This window comes from Equus caballus, chromosome 4 (assembly GCF_041296265.1).
Source record: "Equus caballus isolate H_3958 breed thoroughbred chromosome 4, TB-T2T, whole genome shotgun sequence".
NCBI lineage: Eukaryota > Metazoa > Chordata > Mammalia > Perissodactyla > Equidae > Equus > Equus caballus.
Genome location: NC_091687.1, coordinates 112520217 through 112544085, shown reverse-complemented (window position 1 = coordinate 112544085; position 23869 = coordinate 112520217). Strand labels below are relative to the sequence as shown.

Below are 23869 nucleotides of genomic sequence, written 5' to 3'. Positions count from 1 at the left end.
AGGCATCCTACATATAAAGTAGAGGAAGATGGGCACAGATATTAGCTCAGGGCCAGTCTTCCTCAGCAAAAAGAGGAGAATTGGTGGCAGACTTTAGCTCAGGGCTACTCTTCCTCAAAAAAATAAAAAAAATAAAATAAAAATAATATCCATCCTAAGGGGTATGAAGTGGTATCGCATTGTGGTTTTGATTTGCATTTTCCTAATAATTGGTGTTGTTGAGCATCTTTTCATGTGTTTATTGACGATGTGTATATCTTTGGAGAAATGTCTTTTCAAATCCTTTGCCCGTTTTTAAATGGAATTATTTGGGTTTTTTGAGTCTAGGAGTTCCTTATATATTCTGTATATTCATCTCTTATAAGACATGTGATTTGAAAATATTTTTTTCCCATTCCATGGGTTGCCTTTTCACTTTCTTGATAATGTCCTTTGATGCACAAAAGGTTTTAATTTTGATGAAGTCCAATTTACTTATTTACTCCTGTTACCTGTGCGTTTGTGGTCATATCCAAGGAATCACTACTAAATCCAAAGTCATGCAGCTCCCTCCGATGTTTTCTTCTAAGAGCTATAATTTTACCTCTCACGTTTGAGTCTCTGATCCATTTTGAGTTCATTTTTGAATATGGTGTAAGGTAGAGGTCCAACTTTATTGTTTTGCATATGGATATCCAGCTGTCCCAGCACCATTTGTTGAAAAGATTGTCCTTTCCCTATTGAATAGTTTTGGCACACTTGTCAAAAATCATTTGACCATATATGCAAGAGTTTATTTCTGGGCTCTCTGTTCTATTCCATTTTTTGGTATATCTGTCTTTATGCCAATACCTCAGTGCTTTGATTATTATTATGTTTTAGGAAGTTTTTTTTTTTTTTTTAAGATTGGCACCTGAGCTAACATCTGTTGCCAATCTTCATTTTTTAAAAAAATTCTTCTTCTTCTTCTTCTTCTTCTCACCAAAGCCCCCAGTACGTAGTTGTATATTCTAGTTGTAGGTCCTTCTAGTTGTGGCGTGTGGGATGCTGCCTCAGCATGGCCTGATGAGCGGTGCCATGTCTACTCCCAGGATCTGAACTGGTGAAACCCTGGGCTGCCAAAGTGGAGCGCGCGAACTTAACCACTTGGCCATGGGGCCGGCCCCTGTAGGAAGCTTTGAAATCAAGAAGTGTAAGTTCAACTTCATTCTTCTTTTCTAAGAATTTTTTGGTTATTCAGGGTCCTTTGAGATTCCATATGAATTTTAGGATGGGTTTTTCCTAAATGGGGCACTGCAAAAAGTAAGAGTACTGCAAAAAATGACATTGGGATTTTGATAGGGATTGCATTGAATCTGCAGATTACTTTGGGTAGTATTGACATCTTAACACTATTAAGTACTACAATTCGTGAACGTGGGACACCTTTCCATTTATTTGTGTCTTCTTTAATTCTTTCAGCAATACTTTGCAGTTTTCAGTGTACAAGTCTTTCACCTCTTTGGTTAAGTTTATCCTTAAGTATTTTATTCTTTTTGATGCTATTATAAATGGAATTTTCTTAACTTCCTTTTCACATTGTTCATTGTTAGGTATAGAAACACAACTGATTTTTCTGTGTTAATTTTGTATCTTGCAGCTTTGCTGAATTCACTTATTGATTCTAACAATGTTTTTGTGGAATTTTTAGGGTTTTTGCATATAGGTTCATGTCATCTGCAAACAGAGATAATTTACTACTTCCTTTCCAATTTAGATGACTTTTCTTTTTCTTGTTTAATCGCTGTAACTAGTACTTCCAATACTATGTTGAATAGAAGTGGCAAAAGTGGGCATCTTGTCTTTTCCCTGATCTTGGGGGAAAGCTTTCAATCTTTTACCATTGAGTGTGTTGTTTGCTGTGGGTTTTTCTCATATGGCCTTTATTGTGTTGTAGTTTCCTTCTATTCCTAGTTTATTGAGTGTTTTTATCATGAGAGGGTATTGAATTTTCTCAAACGCTCTTTTGGCATCAGTTGAGATAATTATGTCGTTTTTTTTTCACTTCATTGTTAAAGTAGTGTATTACACAGATCAATTTTTGTAAGTTGAGCCATCCTTGAATTCCAGGAATAAATCCCACTTGGTCATAGCGTATAATTCTTTTAATATACTGCTGAATTCTGTTTGCTAGTATTTTCTTGAAGACTTTTGCATCAACATTAATAAAGGATATTGATCTATAGTTTTCTTTTCTTGTGGTGTCTTTATCAGGCACTGGTATCAGGATAATGTTCACCTCACAGAATGACTTAGAAAGTGTTCCCTCTTCTTCAATTTTTGGGAAGAGTTTGGGAAGGATTGGTGTTAATTCTTCTTTAAACATTTGGTAGTATTCACTCATGTAACCATCTGATCCAGGGCTTTTCTTTGTTGAGAGGTTTTTGATTACTGATTCAATCTCCTTACTAGTTACAAGTTGTTTAGATTTTCTGTCTCTTCATGATTTAATTTTGGTAGGTTGTGTGTGTCTAGGAATTTGTGCATTTTAACTAGGTTTTCCAATTTATTGGCATACACTTGTTCATAGTACTCTCTTATAATAATTTTTATTTTTCCCATACTTTTGAAAGCATCAAATATTACTATTTTTAAAGCATTATTTAATCACTTTGATTGTTTTTAATCTTTTATTTATGTGTATTATAAATATTTTTCTCTAGAGATTAGCTCACCATACTCTGGTTCCTTTTTCATTCTATAAATATACTTTCCTTTAAACATCTTATCCACTCACTGCCCAATCTTTAGTTTATGGAATTCACCCATATGGACTAATATTCACGTCCTGGATACCAAATGTAAGCATTTCATAAGCACACAATTAGGATCCACTGTTATGCTGTGTGAAGAGAATGGGGACTGGGGTGGGGCCACTGCAGCTTCTGGGAAGTGGAGATCTAAAGTTACCTTGCATTTTTCTTGTCTCTCCACATTCGTGTTATAATGGGCTCAAAAGATGAAACCCCAGAGCTGTTACTAACTCCTCTCAACCTCTTTATTTGTTCCCCAAGACGGCAGTTTCAAACAGACCTGTGTTCTCTGAGTGGCTGTTTGCTTTATCTCGCTCTTACATCGCATAGGACATTGCCTGTCACTTTTCTTCCTGTTCCTCTTTAGCGGACCATTGCTGAAAAGCAGAACGAACTCAGATGCAGGTTTTACAGTGGAATGAATCAGCTGTTCTAGCCAGGATGCTTATTTAAATGATCTCTTTGGCTTGTGGCAATTGAGACATTTTTTCTGTGTGAATTCCTAACATGAATTAGTCACACAAATTAATTCCAATTCACAGGGTCAGGAGCCAAAAGAAATCAGGCCCTGTATATAATAATGCATCCTCTGGGAAAGTAAGATTTTTATTAAAAACTGAAACAGTGACCCTGACTCTTGGCTGCCTCTGTCAGCCTTTGATTCTTGTGGCATTGGTGGGACATTTGCGAGGGGAAGGACTGCTCCACCTCAGTGCCTTGCTGCCATTCCTTCCGCTGGGGCTTGGAGCTGTGGCATCTCTTAACTTACTTCTTTTGTGCATCACATGCACATCATGGCTAAGGACTGAAAACAGGCTGATCCTCCGAACAGGAGGGCACCAGCAGACCCCTGGAGGAGTGCCCTGAGCTCCAGCATTCAAGCTTTGTTCAGTGGCCATCAGGTCCTTGTGCTCATTAGTGTCTGAGGACGGTGCAGTGTTTCTCATACCAGGGACCCAGCCCCTCGTAGCAGTCACTGACCAAGGCTGACAAATGGCCTTGCCTGTGCTGATTCGTGTAGAAGCCTCTCGATAGATGTCATATGGACTCAGCAGAACGGGCAGGAGGAGCCATCACCGCCCCAGTGCTAGTCCAGCCCACCACCTACAGACTTGTCTGCAGATCTCTTACTGGTCCCCAACCTATTCTTGGTTGTACACATTAACAAGTGCAGGTCTTGCATCTTCTGCTCTGACTCTCCACGCTGCCCAGCACAGCATTCTGTACTCGGAGAACTCCCTGGGAATGCTCTTAGCTTAAAACCCAGCAGTTTCCTAGATTTTTCTCAGGAAACAGCTGTCAACAGCAGTGTACTAGATGCTAGCATGTAGGAAGAATGAAATGTCATCCCCACACAGGAGAAATGCATCCGGTGTTAGAGGCACACAAACAGGCTGGGATGACATCCCAGCAGCTGACATTGTGATTAGAAAGCATCTCTGAATTTGCATGTTTCCTTCTTGGTCTCCTGGCTTCCTGCCAAGCCCTGACTCTCCTTAGAAACAGGCAAACGTCACTTTTTGTTGCTGAAAATTGCACCAACTTTTGGACTTTCTCAGGGGTGCTATCTGGGAGTCTTCTGACCTCTGCTTTGCAAGCCAGGAGCCAGCCGCACGTGGTGCTGTTGACAGCAGCCACAGGGGCCTCGCGGACGGATCCAGAGTCGTGCATTGTGCCGCAGTGTCCCCGTTAGTCCCCTGCGCCAAGCTGCAGGGCTGACCTGACCCTCACTTGTCTTTCTTTTCTGAGTTGTGCCCTGCCACTTAAAACCAAAATGATTAGGAGTTGTCTAAAGAAGGGATTTGATCCCAGAGACCGTTTCTTCAAATGCTGAGTAGACCCCTGCTGTGTGCTGTCTGGAAGCCGTGGTGCAATGCGAGGTTGAGGTCTTGCTTTCTCAAGGGGTCTGAGATGAACCAGGGCTGCTTTCCGGGTTTTTGCTTTTAGAGAAATTGAGATGGTTTAAAAATTGCTGGCAGGGCCTCCCTCCCGTTAAATAGCTCCCCACCGGGAAGATGTGAGCCGGCCTCACGTTTCGTGGTAGGTTTCCAGCTGCAAAGAATTTTAAGTATTACAAACATGGCTATAGTACGTAGAATTGCTTTTCTCCACCAAATTATTTATGATCTGGCATAAACTTAGGATATTTATGGCAAAAAGAAGTTGCTTGATTGGCAGTGAAGCAATATGCCCCGATAGAACACTGCAGAGTTTACTGAGTTACATCAAGCTCACATCTTGTTCTGCTGGCAGGACAGCACTTGCATATGTGCTGTTCCTGTGCACACGTGTGGCCGCAGTGAATCCATGTTTCTGGAACATACAGTCGGACGGGTGTTACTCTCACAGAAAAAGAGACTAACTTAGACTGCCCCAGTGGCGGAATATGAAAATGAACACAGAAACAGTGCTTTGTAAAGCCCAGGAGAATGCCAGAAACGCCCCACATTTTTTATTTTAAATCTATTATTTTGACTTATTATTCTTTTAGTTTATTTTAAAAGACAATTTAGCAGAAATAAATAGAAATTATGACTGAAAAACACGTGGATTGTTTAAACACATCTCTTGACTCGATTCCAAAGGCGCCAGAAGGAACTGTGGTGCTGCCCTGCTGGAAAATGCAAGTGGGGCCGAGCACGCCTGTCCCATCTCCCAGGACACTCACCAGCCGGCAGAAAGGAGTCCTGGGGCAGCTCTGCCCTGGGCCGACTCCTCATGTCTTCATATTGACGTCACTTGCCCTTCCACTATCTAAAGGTCCTTTAGGTAATTAGGAATAAAATAAAAATTTAAGACCAGATGCGTAACACGCACTTTTTAGCCCAGAAACTGAAACTGGTTCACTGTTGCTGGAGCCTCCACCAAGATGACATTTAAAAAAATGGTAACTCTTTGACCTGCCTTTTAAGAGCATTCTCTGGATGAAATGGCTCCCGCACGCGTGTGTCTTCAAAGAGCACACATTGGCGGGTGGGGGAGAGGAGAAAACATTGAAACTGGTGACTTCTGCTCCAAAATGCTAATTTTCTATGTTTCTCCAGCATCGCTTTCTTTTATCCACCTCTCAGGATGCCACGGCCTCCCGTTCCTTTCTCTATCTTTTACCTCTTCTCTCGCTCACTGCAAACCTCCTCTCTGGGCCGGTCCTACTTCTGAGCCCACCAGCTCCCATCCAGCCCCGGGTCTCGTGCTGCCGTGTGAAGGCTACCCCTGTCCTCCGCAACCGCCCTCCTGGCAGGCACTGCAAGCTGTGGGGTCATCCTTCTGAAGACTGGGTGTGGAAAGGAGCTAGACTGTTTCTGTAGGCCGAGAAAACAGACCAGAGCTGACAGAGGGAGGAGATGCAGAAGCTCAATGCACGGAGAGAGATTCCTGGGTGGGGCTGTGCAGACAGAGGAGAGTCCTTCCCCATGGAAGACCAGAGCCCCATAGGGGCATCCACTCAGGGCACTGTCACCGTGGAGATGCAGGATCAGCTTGGGCGAGACGATTCTCTGGTTTCCTTCCAACCGGGGTCTTTACCCTGTGGCGGGAGGAGGGCCAGCTGGACCCAGGTATCCAGGCAGACAGGGTCCCTGGGACATCTTAAAAGGTTTACAGGGGCAGTGGAGGTGACAGACATTGGACGGGGACTCAAGTTGAAGTGTAGGTGCAGACATAAAACCAGCAGGTAGAAAGACTCACAAAGGAATCCACTTGCTCAAAGCTGGACAGGCTCCTGGGGGAAGAACACCTGTCTTCGTTGGGGGAGGACAGATTCCTGAGTCCGTCCACACTGGGCGCTCATGCTGGGTTATCAGGACGTGTGGACCAAGTGCTCATGCCCAGGCGTCTCCACTCAGCTTTCCTGTACACGGAGCAGGCGGCAGGCAACTTGGGGGAAGGGGCCCTGTCCTGCTCGTCCGTCCTCCTCTGGGCTCTGTCTGCACAACCCTCCTCAGCGCTGGGGGAAAGCCACAGCTGCAGGTCACGCTCAACATCTCACACGCTCAAGATCTTGTTCATGTACCTACAGGGCGGCTGTATGGGTCATATCAGGTCTGACTGCACCATTAACACAGAGATGCAAGCGACTCAACCTGGAAGGAAAATAAATGTTTCGAGAGCGTTCGAGGACCTGGCTCTGAGTCTCATCTTCACTCCCCTAGGGCTCCTGGGCCAGGCCTCACGTGTAGGACTCTGCAGCTTCTCCTTCATACTTCATTTCAGAACTAGTCTTAGAGTCTCTCCCTCCCTCCCCTCCTTTGTCTCCTCTCTGTCTCTCTGTCTCTCTCACACACACACACACTCTCACACGATCCCTCTGAATCTCCCCTTGGCCTCCGTATCCAGGACTCTCTCACGCTCTCCGAGGTTTGCCTGCCAGGTCTTCAGTCTCAGAAATACCTGTGCCAAAATCTCCTTGGGTGCAGAGTGAGGTCTGGCCAGCAAACGTCCCCAAGAGGAGCTTTGGTTGACTGCTTCCCATGGGCACCCCGCGCAGCCTGCCTTGACGTCCTGCCCAGGCCGGCAGCCAGCTCTCCAGCTCAGCTTTGATTTTTGTTTTGTGGTTTGACCGTCGCTTCATTGCAAGGCATGCTGAGGCTGACAGAGAATGGGGGTGGCAGGCATATGGTGGTCGGCTCGCGAGCTTTGAAGAAATATGGGCAGCACATCACAAAATGAGACCCAATATGGAGAATGTAAAACAGGGCATCTGGAGAAGCATGATCAGACCCATAGATATTTTGGATGAAAAGCAGCAATGGGGAAGTGAGCTAGATATGCAAGCAGCAGCCAAATATTTATCAACAAGTTGGTTGTAAGGAAATGGCACTGAATCCAGCCGCCACCACATTAGGAGCCACGTGCTATTTGCTTTCTTTGCTGGACTCTGGTTCCACCTGGGATCCAAAGACAAACATGTGAATCAGAGAGAATTCAGGGGAAACCGTACAAAGGAAGATTGTAGAAAGTAAACCCTGAAGCATCACGTGATCAAGATGGACAGAACTCAGGAAAAGTCATCAACGGTGTGGGTAGCCATCAAACCTTCCAAACTTAAGACTATGGGAATCGGAAGGTGAGACTAGTTAATTATTCTGATGAAATGAGAGTCATTTAATAGGGAAATGCTTCTGTTTTAATCCTTGATGAAATGTTGTTAGAGTGTATCTGTCTGTTTTCCAGCATTAGAAGTAGGATTGTGGTGACGGTAATTAACAATAATGGAATCCTCTTTCTTTTCGATGAGTTCTGCTGGGCCTCCCCTGTTGCTCTAAGAATGTTCGTGTGGTTCTCCAGGACTGAGGATGGTGACCGGGAAGACGAAAAAGGCAACACAAATGTGCAGCGAGCCCAGGACCAAGCCTGTTGGGTTTGTCTGCTGCTTTTACAATCCCCAGTAACACATTAATTGTTGTGAGCTTCCTTTTTTTTTTACCAGAGATTCTATGTACGAAGTAAAACTCTAATTTCCTAAAGATTTTAATTGAAAGAGGTTTGAGTGTGGTAGTTTCAGACAACAGGATGCCTTTGCCTGAACTTTATTGAACTGGGTATCGGTGTGTGTTTCATCCCTGACTTAAAGAGTGTGACTGGAATGGGAGGTTGGCCAGTCCAAGCGGACAGTGGCTAGGATGCTGGGCGGGGCGGGGTGGTATGTGTGTGCGGGGGTCCTTCTGCCATGTTCATATACTCTCCAAACAGGAGTGTGGCCACAGCAGAAAATACAGCTGCATTGGATGACATGACGCTAAACAGATGGAGGCCAGGCATCCAAGAATATTCCTAATGAAGAATTAGTAGACTAACTACACAGAGGGAGAATGGAAAACCCTTTTATTTTATTGTGAACAAATGAGGAGCCGCTCCATCCGCAGGGAACAGCAGCCGCTGGGGAGACTTTCCTGGATGATCACTGCCGTCCTGGCAGCATCGTTGGCCCCGAAGTGTTCCCGCTGTGGATTTCCTGGTTGGGCGTCCACGACATCGCTGTCTTCGTCATTTCTAGAATCCAAAGTGGAAAACAAAGAGCTCTGACTCAAAGCAGACTGAGTTTGCCTTTTTGTAAAATGGTTCTAGAGATATCCTCGCTCCACACCTGCGGTCGATGCTGTTGTCATCCCCAGGAGGAGAATCACAAATAGTGAAGAAATACAGGGATATCAGAGAAACGGGAGGTCACAGACCAAACTACCACTAATACCAACAAAAGTAACCAAAGATGAATCTGAGCATTTAGGGCAGAGATAGGGCCAGTTATAGGGTGTGATCCTCTCTTCTTTCAAACACCCATCTGTCCATCCCTTCAGTCATTCATTCGTTCAGTCCACAAAAGCTGGGGCCCCGTACTTTCTGCCAGCCATTCTCTGTTTGGGGGACACAGATGAGACGGCAGGATGCTGTCCCTCTCAGAGAGCTTTACAGCCGCGTGGAGAGATGGCAAACAAGTACCGATAATGGAGGAAGCTGACGTCAGCTGAGATGCTCACACAGCGCAGCATTAAACGTTTAATCTGTTGTAACATAAACTTTGGAAATTTATTATAAATTTTTTTTACCAAGATATAAAAAAATTGGTGACCCACAAGCTAAATGAAAAGTATCAATCCACAGCCTCAAGATTCTAGTTCAACCTTTTGCAGTTTTCTACCAATTTAAGCTTAGTGTATTAGGAAAAGTCAGCTGGTGGGGCTTGAAGAAGTATGAATTCTAATAGGGGCCTCTGGAAGAGCCTCAAACTCAGGGGACTCAGCTGCTCGCGGTTGGAAAGGTGTCTGGAAGCAAACCCCGCTGAGCCCCATCAGGCGCTGCCCAGCCCTCCCGGCGGTGGGCTTCAAATAAACTTCGTATCTGTGGGCTGAGGAGTGGGAGCTCCTGTCTAGTGGGAGACAGGTAGATAATTACCATTTGTTTTTAAGGGTTTTGATGGAATGTGGGCTCAAAGGAAAGAGTGGTCAAAATTGGCAGCTGTAGGAGCAGCAGGCAAGACCTCCCAGAGAGGTGCCCCGCCCTGGAATACCAGACAGGTGGGCACCAGCCCCTGGCCCCGAGCCCAGGCAGCCCACTGGAACCACCCAGGGCTGTGAGCAGGGCCCAGCTCCCCCGCTCAAGGCTCTGACTGGACTGGTCCGGAGCAGTCCTGAGGAGTTGTGTTGCCTGAAAGCTCCTCTGCCTGAATGTGCAGTCGGGGCTGAGAAGCCGCGAGCAAGCGGAGGCTCTGACGATACCTGACGTCCGAGTGGGAGAGGAGAGCTTTTAGGGTCAGAGAGACCAGTCCAGTGTCTCTCTGAGGGGTGGGTGTAAAGCAGAGGCTGCAGACAGCAAACAAACGGTAAAACCAAAGGCAGGGGGATGTCCCGGTGACCCGGGAGAAGTGACAGTCAGGCAGCTCAGGTCGGGCAGCGGCACGGAAGACAGAGGCCAGGGGGCAGACAGGACAGACACCGAGGGGTCGCGAGGACTTGGAAATGCAGAGGGGGAGGCCAGGGCGTGGTGACTGGGAGCAAGCTGTCATCAAGTAGGACATCCCAGTTCAGTGCTGGAAGGAGACCCTGGTCAGCTCCGGATCCCGATGCCCATGTTTTCCATTTGGTAGCCGGCAGTGTCTTATAGCTTGAACTGCTTGATATGTGGGGTCAAACTCCCTGATGGGGCACTCAAGCTTCGACACGCACTGGCTTTATTAGTGTGGCTGGCTGGCCCAGCCTCACAGGGGACAGTGTTCCTCTGTGTCATTGACCAGAGGGAAAGGGAGACCCTGTTGTTGGCAGGTGGCTGGCTTAGCCAGATGCCCAGGCCGGGATTTCTTTAGCTCAGTTCAGTGCTGTTTCCAATTGAAAGGATAAAATGTCTCTGGCATAGCTGTTGTCTGTATGCTCCATTTCTGTGATACTATATACTTAGCAGATGGCACACGACCCTTAGTTGATGATTTTTCGAGAAGATTTAGGTCAAGCCTTAAGGCAGTACTGGCTCCAGCGGAAGTGGAAATTACCTTGGATGACGTTTGTCCCTGGCCCCTCCTCCACTGTGGGGCACGGTGTCCCCATGCTGCCCATGGAACCTCACTAAGGGGCCACTCCCAGGCCAGTCCTGCTCAGGCAGCCGACCCATTATTCCAGATCCTTCTTCCCCACCCCCATCCATCCATTCACCCAGCATTTCCTGTGCACCTGCCATGCACACTTGTGATGCTACAGTGGAGTCACCTCACAAAATGCATTTGCCAATTCAACGATAAGCTTCTCCAACTCCTGGCCTCCCTTTCTAAAGCGGGGAAAATGCCAGGAAGAGAACAGGCGCCTTCCCTGTCCTCCTGGTGGGTTCCGCTCCCCTGCAGTTTTCACACCGAGAGTGTCTCTCCACACTTTGATGCTGGTGTCGACAAATGTCTGTTTCATATAAAATAGCCTTAGAACAAGCCAACTACTCTGTCTGTCACTCAAGAGAAGAGCCTCAACTTCTCCCATCTCTGGGGAAAACAGGTTGGGGTCCCCAGGGGGGAGTGTGTCAGTCTCCAGCCCCCAGATCTTCAGATGGTGGAGACAGACACACGGTCACAGTGCCAACCAGACAACCCTGGCAGGAACTGGGAAGAAACCCACACCCGCCCTGGCTCCTGTACCACCTGTACCAGAGGCGGGCTCTTCAGAAGCTCAGTAACTTCAAACTGTGTTTTTGCAACTGGAGTCAGGGCACGCCTGGGGCCAGAGGTATATCCTAGGGCTGATTCCTCTGTGGTAATTTTATTGTCTTGAGTTTCGTGTCAGAGAGAATCTAAAAAGCTTACCAGGCATCTGATCACCTGGTGGCCACTTCGCACCAAGAGCTGTCATTCTTCAGTTTTGATGACGCTGGTGCCACATCCTCCCCACAGTGGCAGCTCCTGCCTGGGGTCCTAGCGCTTCTCCCCAGCCAGGGTGCAGCCTTGCTTGATTGCTCCATGGCTGTGCTGGAAGGCCCAGGGCTTGGCAGGTTTTCTCCTCAGCACTGTTCCTTGAAGCCAGGCCAGGAGGCAGCACCCGCTTTCCTCAGATTTGAGGGTGGACAGAAATCGAGGCGTTTGGGGAGCTTAATACAGCGCCTGGTGTCTTTTGTTTTATTTAGGAGGTAAAACATTGAGGCTGCACCTCCTAGGATGGCCTGTGGCTGAGCCCTCGCACACCCTGCCCCATCCCTCATCGGCCTCTCTGTTCTTCTCAGTCTCCTCCCTTGCTCTCACGTTCTGTCTCTCGCTCAGTCTGTATGGATGATTATTGTTCCTTTTGAGGAAGCCAGTGCTGTGGATTTCACCGGACGCACTTGAGCTATGAGTGGCAGAGCCTGGTGCAGGCCCTCGGGGCCCCGTGGTCAGCTCTGTGCCTGATCCCCATGCCTCCTGGGTGTGATCGTGTCTGCTTTCAGACATCACGCCATCTGCTAACTGGAATGCTGGGAATAATTCTAGGAGATCATTCAAAACCACATTCCTCAGAAGGCAGTCTGTCTTAAAAAGAGCTGCAGGTAGATTAGATGTCATTCCTGGAGCTCCGACCTGCCCACGTCTTCCTGTATGGCTGGGAGGGAAGAAATCCAGAGAAAGGTTTGTGGGCTCTCGTGGTTTTGTTTAAACTGTGCAAATTCAGTGTGGGACACATCACTCATTCCCCAAGAAGATCTGAAATCAAATGGCCAAGGTGGACGAACAGAAAAATACACTTAACACCCCACTGCACATACTAGAGGCTGGGACACCCTGGGCAGCAGGGCCAATCAAGCAGGAAGGGCCAGGAATAGTGGACAGAGCAGGAGGCGAAGCCCCTCTTGGCAAGATGACTTTCACTCTGCATTTTAAGCTTCCACGGTTTATCAGGCTGATGAGTTTGCAAAGGTGGTCCTGAGCTCTCTGGCACCATCGATAAAGGGACTAGTCAGGAGAGACTTTCATTAATGCTCTCCTGCCTCGCATTGAAAGGTGATTGCAAAGCCAGGCTGGGGGCTGGCTCGGCGCCGGCTTACAACAGAGAATGTCTGCTTGAAGGCTGGCTTTCTCCTGTGCTGGAATTCCACCTCCGAGGTCGCTTCCTGAGGGAGGAGCCAGACCTCTGCAACCGTGTCCTGTCTTCACTTGCCTGCAGACCCTCAGTGCAGTTCCTCTAGGCCACTCACAATTCCCGTTGGATCTACCAGTTTCCCTCTGCACGTCTGCTCATGCTCTTCTTTGCCTGGAAATTCTTTCATCCCTGGCCACTCAGGGTGGGTTTTAACTGTTCTGCAAAACCCCGGGCCACTGCAGCGAGACGGGTTCTCCCCCTGTTCTGAGCTCACTCAGCATTCATTTTCGGCTATTTTGTATTGTCACTTACCTGTTTAAGTGTGACTGGACTTGTCTCCCCTGCCAAACCCTAAGCTCTATCAAGACAAGGCCTGAGCCTTAGGTCTCTCTGCAACATGCCTGTCCCACACAGTGGCCATCACAAAACTACAATGGACAGCCTGGGGACACAGCCTCCCATCACCCATAGCTTCCCAACGCACTCAGAGTCAAAGCCAAAGTCCTTCAACAATTGAAGCCCAGTGATACACGAGTCCCAAGCTCTCCAGCCTCCCACGGCCTCTCCACCTGTACTGGCCTCCTCTCGAATTCCAGGAACACAGCAAGCCCAGACTCTTTCTTACACTCACCTGGTGGGCTCCCTCCTAGCTGTCATGTGGTCCATGGGCTTCTCCCTAGATGACAACATGGCCCATGGGCTCCTCCCTAGATGTCCACGTGGCTTGTGCCTCACCATCTCAGGGAGGCCTCCCCCGGCCACCTTACCCAAAATGGCAGTAGCTCTTCCCTACCCCATTCTCTACTCCGATTTCTCCTTTACATTCATCACCAATTTGTTGTTTATTTTATTGTCTACCTCCCCTTCTAAAATGTCGTTTCCATGAGATCAAAGGTTTGGTCTGTTTTGTTCACTACTTAAGCCCTGAGCCTAGAGCTGAGCCCGGCATGTGGACAGTGGTCAATGAATCAGCAAAGACGAGACGTGGACTCCCCCATCTTGTTTGGAAAACCTGTCAAATATTCTATTTTATTTTGGTGCCATGTTTCTATGGCAACCAGGCTAGTCATTCTCTTATATTTAAATGTAAGACTTAAAAGGCTGTGAATGAGTCTTAGATATTTGTAAGGAAATATTTTTAGAAGAAAAACTGGGTGTTTTGAATATAACCTCTCTCCCTCCCTCTCTGTGCCTTCCAGCAAAGCTGGAATATTGACTCCGAGTGAAGAAAATCTTGTCAAATGAACATAATTTGTAGGAAAAGTGCACAGTTTTCTCAGTTTCCAGATACACACATTAACTCCTTCCCACACCCTCTTTGGCATGAACGTGGCTGGAATATTTATGAGAAGAAAGGCCTGCTTGCCTTCTTGGTGGCTTCACAACAGTTGATCTTTTACAGTCTTGCTTTTACAACCAAAGATCTGTCACAAAGCAAGAGAAATTCAGAATTACCTATGTCACTGAGAGAACAAAGTGAAGAGTGGGCTACCTGAGCCATGTCTGTTCCCTCGGTCATTCGCTGAGGGCTTGAAGAGCCTGAGCCGTGTGCTTGGTGCTGTGAGGACGGTACAGGAAACAAGCCAGCAGAGCTCACAGACTTGTGAGAATTGGTGTAAAAATGGTTATTCCAGAACTTCCTCACAATTGTGCATTTCTATCCATGCCACAGCAGGGGGAACCAAGCTTGCCAGTGAACTGATGCAAAGAGAGAGGCAGAGAAAAGGTGGGCAAGTGCCCTGCTGCTCTGAGCTGGGCGTCCCTGAGCCTGGGGCGCTGCAGGGAGCTGGCTGGGACACAGCCGGGGCTCATGTGCTTTGGCCCCTCCTCTTTGAGCTGGAAGTTGTGGGCACACAGGCAGGGCTGACCTTCAGCACAGTTGTCTTCAGTGTTTGTTTCATGGCTTTGCCTGAGCCACCCACGTCTGAGTCATTCAGGGATATTGGGCTCTGTGCTCACAGGGACCTTCAACAGATAGACACTGAGCTGGTGACACCAGATAGAGGAATAAGCCCTTCTATGCTCTCAAAAAACTTGTAATCCAGAAGAGCAAATAAATAGGAAACTGATAAATGCAATCCATTTAAATTGATGGAGCTTTTTAAAAAATTGAGATGAAATTCATATAGCATAAAATTGACCATTTTAAAGTGAATAATTCAGTGGCATTTAGCACATTCACAGTATTGTGCAACCACCACCTCTATCTAGTTACTAAACATTTCATCATCCCCAAATGCATCCTTTCACTTTCAACCTATTTGTGTCTTTGGATCTAAAGTGGGTCTCTTCTAGACAGCACATAGTTGGATTACACTTTTAAAAAAAATCTATTCTGCCAGTCTGTCTTTTAATTGGTGAGTTTAATTCCTTTGCACTTAGTAATTTCTGATAAGGAAGGACTTACTTCTTCCATTTACCTATTTTTTCTCTCTGTCATATACCTTTTTTGTTCCTCAATTCCTCCAATATGGCCTTATTTTCATTTTGATTTATTTCTTTTAGTCTGCCATTTTGGTTCCCTCCTCATTTCCTTTTCTGTACATCTTTTAGTTATTTTCTTAGTTGCTACCATGGGGATTACAATTAACATCCCAAATTTATAACAATTTATTTTGAATTAATACCAAATTAGCTTCAAAAGCATACAAAACTCTCCTCCTACACAGCTGAGTCCCCCCAGCTTTATCTTGTTATTGTTACAGATTACCTCATTATACAGTGCATGCCCATTACATAGATGTAGGGTCTTATGGGACAAAGGGGGTATAAACCAAAGTCACAACACTACTGGCTTTTATATTTACCTATGTAGTTATCTTCACTGGAGCTCTTTATTTCTTTGTGTGGCTTCGAGTTACTGTGTAGCATCCTTTCATTTCAGCCTCAATGATTCCCTTTAGCATTTATTGTAGCGCACGTCTACTAGTGACAAGTTCCTTTAGTTTTTGTTTATCTGAGAACATCTTCATGTCACCTAAATTTTTGGAGGATAGTTTTGCCAGGTATAGAATTCTTGTTTGACAGGTTGTTTTTCTTTCAGCACATTAAATATGTCATCCCATTGCCTTCAGGCCTCCATGATTTTTGATGAGAAATCAGTTGTAGGTCTTATTGAAGATCCTTTGTATGTGACAAGTCATTTCTCTATTGCTGCTTTCCAGATTCTTTGTCTTTGGCTTATGGCAGTTTGACTATGATGTGTCAGTGTGGATCTCTTTGAATTTATCCTACTTGAAGTTAGTTGAGCTCTTTGGATATGTACATTTGTAGTCTTTCATGAAATTTGCGACATTATTGGCCATTATATCTTCTAATATTCTCTCTGCCCCTTTCTCTTTATCTGTTCCTTTTGGGACTCCCATAATGCATATGTTGGTATACTTGATGGTGTTGCATGGATCTCTTAGGCATTTTTTATTTTTCTTAATTCTCTTTCTGCATCTCAGACTGAATCATTTCAGTTTTTCTACCTTCAAGTTTTCTGATTCTTTCTTGTGCCTGCTCAAATCTGCTGTTTAATATCTCTAATGAATTTTTCATTCAGCTATAATTCTTGTCAGTTCTAGAATGTCTATTTTATTCCTTTTTATAATTTCTATCTTTTTATTGATATTTTCTATTTGCTGATACATTGCTCCCCGGTGTTTTCTTTTAGTTGTTTGCCCATGGTTTCCTTTAGCAATTTGTGTATATTTAAGACAGTTGATTCAGTCTTTGTCCAGTAAGTCCAATATCTGGGCTTCCTCTGGAACAGTTTCTCCAATTTCCTTTTTACTGGTGAATGGGCCATAATTTCCTGTTTCTTGGTATGCCGTGTAGTTTTTTTTGTTGAGAACTGAACATCTTGAATATTACAATGTGGCAACACTGGAAAGCAGATTCTTTCCTTTCCCCAGAGTTTGCTCTTGTTGACATCTGGGGGCTGTGATCATCCATTTATTTAGTGACTTTTACAAACTACTTTTGCAAAGACTGTATTCCTTGCCATGTATGGTCACTGAAGTCTCTATTCCATTTTCTCCATGGTCACCCAGTAGCCTGAGAGAGATTTCCCTAAATGCTTGGAGCCAAGAGGGGAAGAAAACACTTTCCCAGCCTTTGCACATTGGCTCTGAGCCGGGTCACTCCAACACTTGGCCAGGCTACCTATGACTCTGCCTTAGCCTTCACTTCCTGCCTATGCAGAGCCCAAAGATCAGCCAGAGATGCCAGTCTAGTATGCTGTCAGCTCTTCTCTGAGTATGTGTCTGGCTCTGAGCATGCATGTTAAACTCCAGATTCCCTGGGATATACAGCAGCCCTTCAAAGCCCTGTTGCCCCAAGAATCTTCCTCTCAGCCTCCTCTTTCCCTGGCTTTTGGGTCTCTCTGCTGCCTGGTCTTCCACTCTCTCTTGCTCCAGCTGGTCACAGTCAGTATATGTCTTGAAATGCTTTCAATAAGCCGATCCAGCCCAAGGGGTGCTAACCAAAGGTTACTGTCTGCACTGGTCCCTCAGGGAACCACCAGACAGGTCAAAACACACAATCTTAATTTGTTGAGAACGAGGTCAGTATTGCCTTGTGGCACCAGCAAGCCATGCCAGAATGCAGGCCATTGTCCTCAGGACTGCTGCCCAGCTGGGGGTCAGGCTGACAGGTGGGTAAGCAAAAATGCCACAGTGCTTTCTTCCAAAATTTAGCAGTCACTTTCTTCTTTGAGCATACCTCTAGTTGCTGTAAGTTTTTTTTATTTGATCTCAGAGTTCTGAAAAGTTGATTCTTTCTGTTTTTCTCACCTTACTGGCTATTTCAGTGGAGGGACAGGTCCTTGGAGCCATGTACTCCACCATCCCACGGTGCCATCAATGTGATGGAGCGTCTCAGCCCATCATGGAGGAACTCTGTAACAGACCCCATCACCCACATCCTTACCACCCACCTGGGCCCACTTGCAGCTCTCCCGGGCAGTTCCTTGATGTGCCCATGGCTTCCAACCCTACGTTCCTGCATCTCTCTGGCTGAACAGCCACACTCAGTCTACGTCCAATGCAGGCCAGGGCTCCTCAGGAGTTAACTTCCTCAGAGACCCTTAAAGAATGAGGGATGAGAGTTGATGGATAAACACCCTTGCTTCTCTGCCCCTCAGAGATTCTGAGGCATGTTCTGCAGCCTCTCAGAGGACCCAGCAGGACTGGCCTGTTGCCCTCACTGGCATTCATTCCTGCACCTTTATCTGCTTCCTGCCTTCCTGGTTTCACATCCCCACTCCCTCATGGTGTTTCCTGGGATCACCTCCCAGACAAATTACTTGTACCCACATCTTTATTTCAGGATCTATTTTTTTAGAAACCCAAACTAAAGCACCACTGCCTTCATTCTTCGAAGTGTTTAATCCCACAGCAGTGACATCCCTGTGCCAGGGGCTGGCAGAGTCAGCCTTCGAGAACAGTGTGCAGTGCAGCAGGTACCTGCACAAATGGCCGGGGTGCAGCTGGAGGGCGGCCTGTGCCCGTTCCTCGAGGTAACAACCCTCAGTTGTGGGCTGTGGGCCTTAACATCTGGGTTCCATGTTAATAATTAAAAGCTTCTCATTTGTATACAGATATGTCAGAATGTTGAAATGCAGAATCCTTGCCTTGGGACAAAATAGGCATGTGTGAAATGGTGTGGAAAAAATGACTTAGAGTATCCTCAGTCCCCGTGACTTCATTCAGTGCATAAGCAATATTTCCCCTGCTGAATTTCCCTGCTGAATTGAAGAAAGCTTTCTCCCTGAGGACTACTGGATCTTACTTTTTTTGAGTGTCTTCTTCGGACAAAGATCTATACAAACTCCCATGAGGCATGAGCTGAGGCGACTTCAGAGAGCTGGTCTGGTTATTTCACAAGAGCAGAAAGGTGTTGTCTCCCGCATCCCCTAAAGTGAGTTTTGGAGGTTGCAGGTAGCTAACCGTTCACTGCGTGGCTCTGAGAAGTGACTGAATGACTTTCCTCTCCTTTCCTCCTGGCTTCTGTCCTCTTGGCTGGAGGCAAGGCCAGGCCTGTGGCAGGCTCTGCCAGAGATCTGTGTTCTGATTTTTCCTATCATGCTGGGGGCTCATGCACCTGCCCTGAGCCCTGGGTTAGCCTGAGACCACGAGGCGGGAGCAGCCGGCTTGCTGGGCAGTGGAGGCGAAGGGGCAGAGAGAGCTCATCTGTGATCCGACTCTTTTTCTCGTAGCTTCCTTCAAGCCATGAACTACATAACACGTGGACAGAGCAGAGTGAAGGCTGGTGATGTGCCAAGTGCACCTGGGGGCAGGAGTTAAATACCTGAAATGGCAGTGATCGCTTTCTTTAGGGGGAATCAGCAGTCTCAGCCGGCTCAGTGGCCCCCGTCGCCCCCAGGCCTGTCTGCTTTCTGCTCCTACTAACGGACACTGCATTTCACACTCTGCACTGGTGCATCCACGTGCCGCGGCTGTGGGAGCTGCCAGTTGCAGGCTTGCTCGTGGAAACCACTTCTGGCTGGATGCTCTCCTGGTAGCTCACAGCAGCAGGCAGTTCAGCTGTGGTTTGACAGAAGTTGGTGTCTTAGTGATTTTTCTTCTTGACAGGAGCCCAAGAGCAGAAAGACCATTGTAGAGCTTGTGAGAGCTCCAGCTGAGCTCAGACGTTCAGGCAGGTAGGAAGAAATAAGAAATGATGAAAGCTAGGTGGCGTCTTGAACTGTTTCTGTTTCCCTACAAATAACCTCACGTCAGCATCTCTGCCGTCTCGAGATGAGAGGCCAAGGTGGGGTAGAGAGAGAAGTTGACATCAGCAGCTCCCAGGTCTGCTCAGGTCTGGAGGAACCAGATTAGGAATCTTGCTCCCAGTAAATCCACCCTCAGGGCTCACAGTGCTGGAACTCAGACGTGGGGTGGACAGTTGAAACAGGGACACAGAACCTTCTAGAATCACAGCCAGGCTCTTCCTGGTGTCCTGTGCCACTCTGTCGGTGGCCGTGCTCCTGACCTCTGAGCCTCTTCTTGGCGCCATCCCAGTGTCCACCGGGTCCTGAGTCCTAATGGTGAGCCTGGCCGATGTCCGTCTCTCACAGAAGCTCCCTGGGCAAGGAGAAGCTCAAGCATTCATTGATCCTTGCGTGTTTATTGGACATATTGGTGAAATGCGATGGATTCTCTCAGGGGATACCAGGAAGCGTTTTCTTCTTTCTCATCATCGTTCCCCTCAACGCGCTCTGTCAGTTTGATTTTCTCCACCCTGGATGAAACACTGATCCAATCTCATAGGGCTTCTCCCCGCTCCCTCTTCTCCCCTCCCCTGACGGGGCCTGCCTGAGGCTGAGAGGGGCGGAGCGGCTGCCTTCTCGCTGGGCACCACCTCTCTGCCTGCTGCCCTCAGAGTCCTGGCAGTGGCTGGGGCGGCACAGGGCCTGGGGCAGAACCCCACACGGCCTCTCCTGGTCACAGACTGCCAGTTTATGGTTCTCGCCTGTGTGTGAGTGTGTGAGATGGTGTGTGTGTGTGAGGAGAGTGCGTGTAACAGCTATAAGAAGCTCTGCTACAAATGATCCAATGTCCACAACTCACCAAACCTGGATTCACTTAGTACAGTTCTGTCCACATCCATGGGTGATCTCTTGATGGTAACAAACAGCAAACCAGAAACCAGTACCTTGTGTCCCATAGGTAATCAGGCAATCTAACAGCCACCCACACACACAGAGCCCAAGGGACGCACAGCTCGAGCTCAGCCCCTCTCTCTGGGCTGTCCTGTCTGTTCCAGAGAAGGCAGCAGCAGAGGAGAGTGGCTACAGCGATGCGTGAGAATTGTGAGGTTGGCATGAGCCGTCTTCTGGTGGCAGGACCTTGAAGCCGGGCAGTGGCAGGGCTGGCTTGCTTTCCAGAAAGCTGACTTTGGTGGGCATGAGGAGGAGGCATTGCAGGTGTTGGGAAAGGCAGGCGTGGGGACAGAGCGAGTCATCGATCATGGCAGTGATGACGGAGGTGGAGAGAGAAAGGACTGGAGAAACGTTGAGGGGCAGATGTGTTGGTTCAAAAGGAACAGGGACTGAGAGCAGTAGAGAAGAAAGGGTGATTTCCAGGGGGAGAGAACGGGGTCTTTTGGGGACATGTTGAGTCCAGTGCCTGGGGAGCTGGCTGGTAATGGCAGGAGGTGGGGGCGTGAGTCTGGACATGTGGGACGGAGGCTGGTAGGGACACCTTGGGTGGTGTCACTGCTGCAACGCAGTTGTTGGAGCCACGAGAGTGAGTGAGGCTGCTCTGGGAGGAGCTGCCAGCGGAGGGGAAGTGGGCCAAGGAAAATAAACTCTAGGGACCTCCACCTTTGTGGGATGGACGGCTGCCCTGCCTCTGGGCTGGCCAGTGACCCAGACCGCTCATTTTATTCCTCCCACATCAAAAGATATCTCCAGTGTGTAGGAGATACTGACCTGCAGCCTTAACTCAATGAAAATGCGAAAACTGGATGGAAAAGGAGCACACTTTTACCTGGAGGAGACGAGTGATAATTCTTCTTTCTCTTCATGGCGGGACTACAGTATTGCGAGCTGGATAGGAGTCATTCAATACCATGTTTACTTCAAAGTTTGCCTTTATTCCATAAACACGCATGCAGTGCCTAGTAATTGCTGGAACACTGACCCATTATTTACCACCCACTCCACGGTCTGTACTGTGTCCTATGAAGCACATCGCCTAACACAGGCGGGAAACTGGCCAGGCCTGGCCCCGTGCGTCCTAGAGACCCGCACGGAGAGAAGACAGAGGGCAGAGCAGAGCTCGGCACAAACACCAGCTTGATGCTGATCCAAGTACCTAACGGCCGGTTCACCCAAAATCAACTCTTTTCAGGATATGTGCATCCATTTTGGTGTCCTAGTCTTTCTGACCCCTTTAAGATGTTTTTTAACCAGTTAGGTGTGCTTCTGATTTAAATATTATGTTTTTACAACTAATTATTAGATTTGAGACATTATGAATAACTGCAGGGATCTTTTCCCATTAGATTTTTTAAAAGAAAATTGGTCAATAAACACTTTCCTTACAAATTTTGGTTTCTCTCAATAAATACTTATTCATGCTACTCAACACCTTAATTCAAATGAATTGCCTGCCCTGTACTCTAGCAATCCCAAAGTTCAGTCACTGTGGGCAGTGGATGTCACACCCAGTAGGGTAGCAGTTCGCTCTACAAAATTGGTGGAGCGTTGTGATGGGAGAAGCCAAGGAGGTGACAGACAGGCACAACTAGCTATTAATGTTGTGCTGTGTTCAGTCTTTTGTCAGAATGCCATTAGAATAATTTTCTTTAGCAAGAAAAGAAAGTTCGACCTTCTCTTTGAAGGTCATTTATACCATTCAAACAAGAGAGTTGGACAGGTGTCCTAAAGTGTCTATAATTGGCACTGTCAAGCACAAGTGATAACATTTTAAAAATATGTACTAGAAATGTCAAATTAAGCTGATTCTCCCTTAAAATAATGGTTTAAAGTCCTTAAAACGTGGGGGGAAAGTGACAGAGAAAGAACAGATAGTCTGAATGGATTTGGTTTTAAAATCCCATAAAGAGATGAAACATGACAAAAAAGAATAAGAAATCCAAGCAGATACAAAGATACAGGGGCTGAGTCGTGGTCGAGTTGCTGCTGGGGCATCCTGATCGTCGGTGAATTGATGACTTGCCTGTGTGGGCAGGTGGCAGATGCTCTCTCGAGGAAGCGACACCCGAGCGGCACCTACTGTGAGTGGAATTTCCACTGTTCATAGACCAAACATGTGAGGCCTGGCAAGCCCTGGAGTCAGGTCTCTGCCAGAATCTCAAGGCGGCTGGAGGAGGGGCCAGACCAAGGGCAGTGGGAGCTGCAGACAGTTGGCTGGTGAGGCTGCAGGTGAAGGGACATGAGGGCACTCAGTGAGTCCAAAAATGGCTGTCCCACCGTGATCGAGGTATTGCTGGATTTAAGGGCAGGAAAGTGATTTTGCTGGAGGCTCTTGAATTTAAAGCATAGAGACTTTGTCTACTGCACCCGCCCTCGAGTGCCCTCTGGGACTCCTGAGGTCCCCGAGACCCTGTCAGAGTCTGTGGACTCAGATATTTTCATTCACAGGAGGTAATTTGCCTGCATCACACTCGTCCTCTCGTGACTGGTGGAAGGTGTGCTTGTGTCTTGAAAACCTCTCCTTTAACATTTTCAGTACAGTAAGTAGGGATAGATGTAGCCAGGGAAACAAAAGCTCTTTGGGGTCCTCAGTACTTTTAAGTGCATAAAGGGTGCTTGAGACCACAGAGTGTGAGCACTGCAGCTGTCCTTGGTCCCTGGTGCCCGCTGCCATCACAGGGCCAGGCACCCAGAGGCCCTCGAGAGCATGTGTTGAATGAGTGAATGGAGAGGCAGGGGGTCTCCAGAAGGTGGGTGGGAACCTGAGAGTGAAGATAGAGACCAAAGAGCAAGTTCGCACTGCACTGATTCTGGCCTGCGGTGAGAAGAGAGTAAGCTGGAAGAGTGGAGACAGAAAGGAGGACGAGATCCAGGAACATCCAAGAGGAAGTGTGGACAGCCCTGGGCACTGGTGCACCCAGAGGTGGCAGGGAGGGAGGAGTGAAAATTACTCTGATGTTTCCTTTCTGAAGACGGTGTCAGGGCAGGAAGCACAATTTGGGGAAGAAGAGAGGGTGTGGATTGAGACACCCTGAGTGTTGAGACACTTGCAGGATGCACAGGTGTGTGTGTGGCAGCTGGGACCTAAAGCAGACTTTAGTTGGGGTATGGAGCTGGTGGACTCCAGGTGATGGCTGGCCATGGAGCTATCCATACATTTATTTTAGGTCTCCTGTCGACTGTCCGCGCCCTGCGGGGAGACTGTCTCTGGTTTTCCTTCATGTTCCTCAAGTGCCTCACAGGGTGTCTTATACCTTTAAGTGCCAAGAATTGTGTGCAGAATGGAGGATGAGTGTGCGAGTAAGACAGGTGTGTGACCGGGAGTTTTAGGTATGCAAGTCCTCTCTCAGGTCACCTTTAGATTTGGAATCAAGTCTCTCTGAAGATAGTGGTGGGCCCCTTCCATCTCTCCTGCGCCAGCCTGCTCCCTG

At 47.4% G+C, this 23869-nt stretch overlaps 1 protein-coding gene and 1 long non-coding RNA gene across 5 annotated transcripts in view; one reads left to right on the top strand and one right to left on the bottom strand.

The window, feature by feature from the left end:
* Nucleotides 1-23869, top strand: part of PTPRN2 (protein tyrosine phosphatase receptor type N2) — a 931942-nt gene that overhangs the window by 549255 nt on the left and 358818 nt on the right. The window lies entirely within an intron of this gene.
* On the bottom strand, nt 8578-22972 carry LOC138923863 (uncharacterized). The gene is made up of 2 exons (XR_011438067.1): nt 22398-22972; nt 8578-8762 (listed from the first exon to the last, which is right to left on the bottom strand). It is a non-coding gene; the product is annotated as an uncharacterized lncRNA (long non-coding RNA).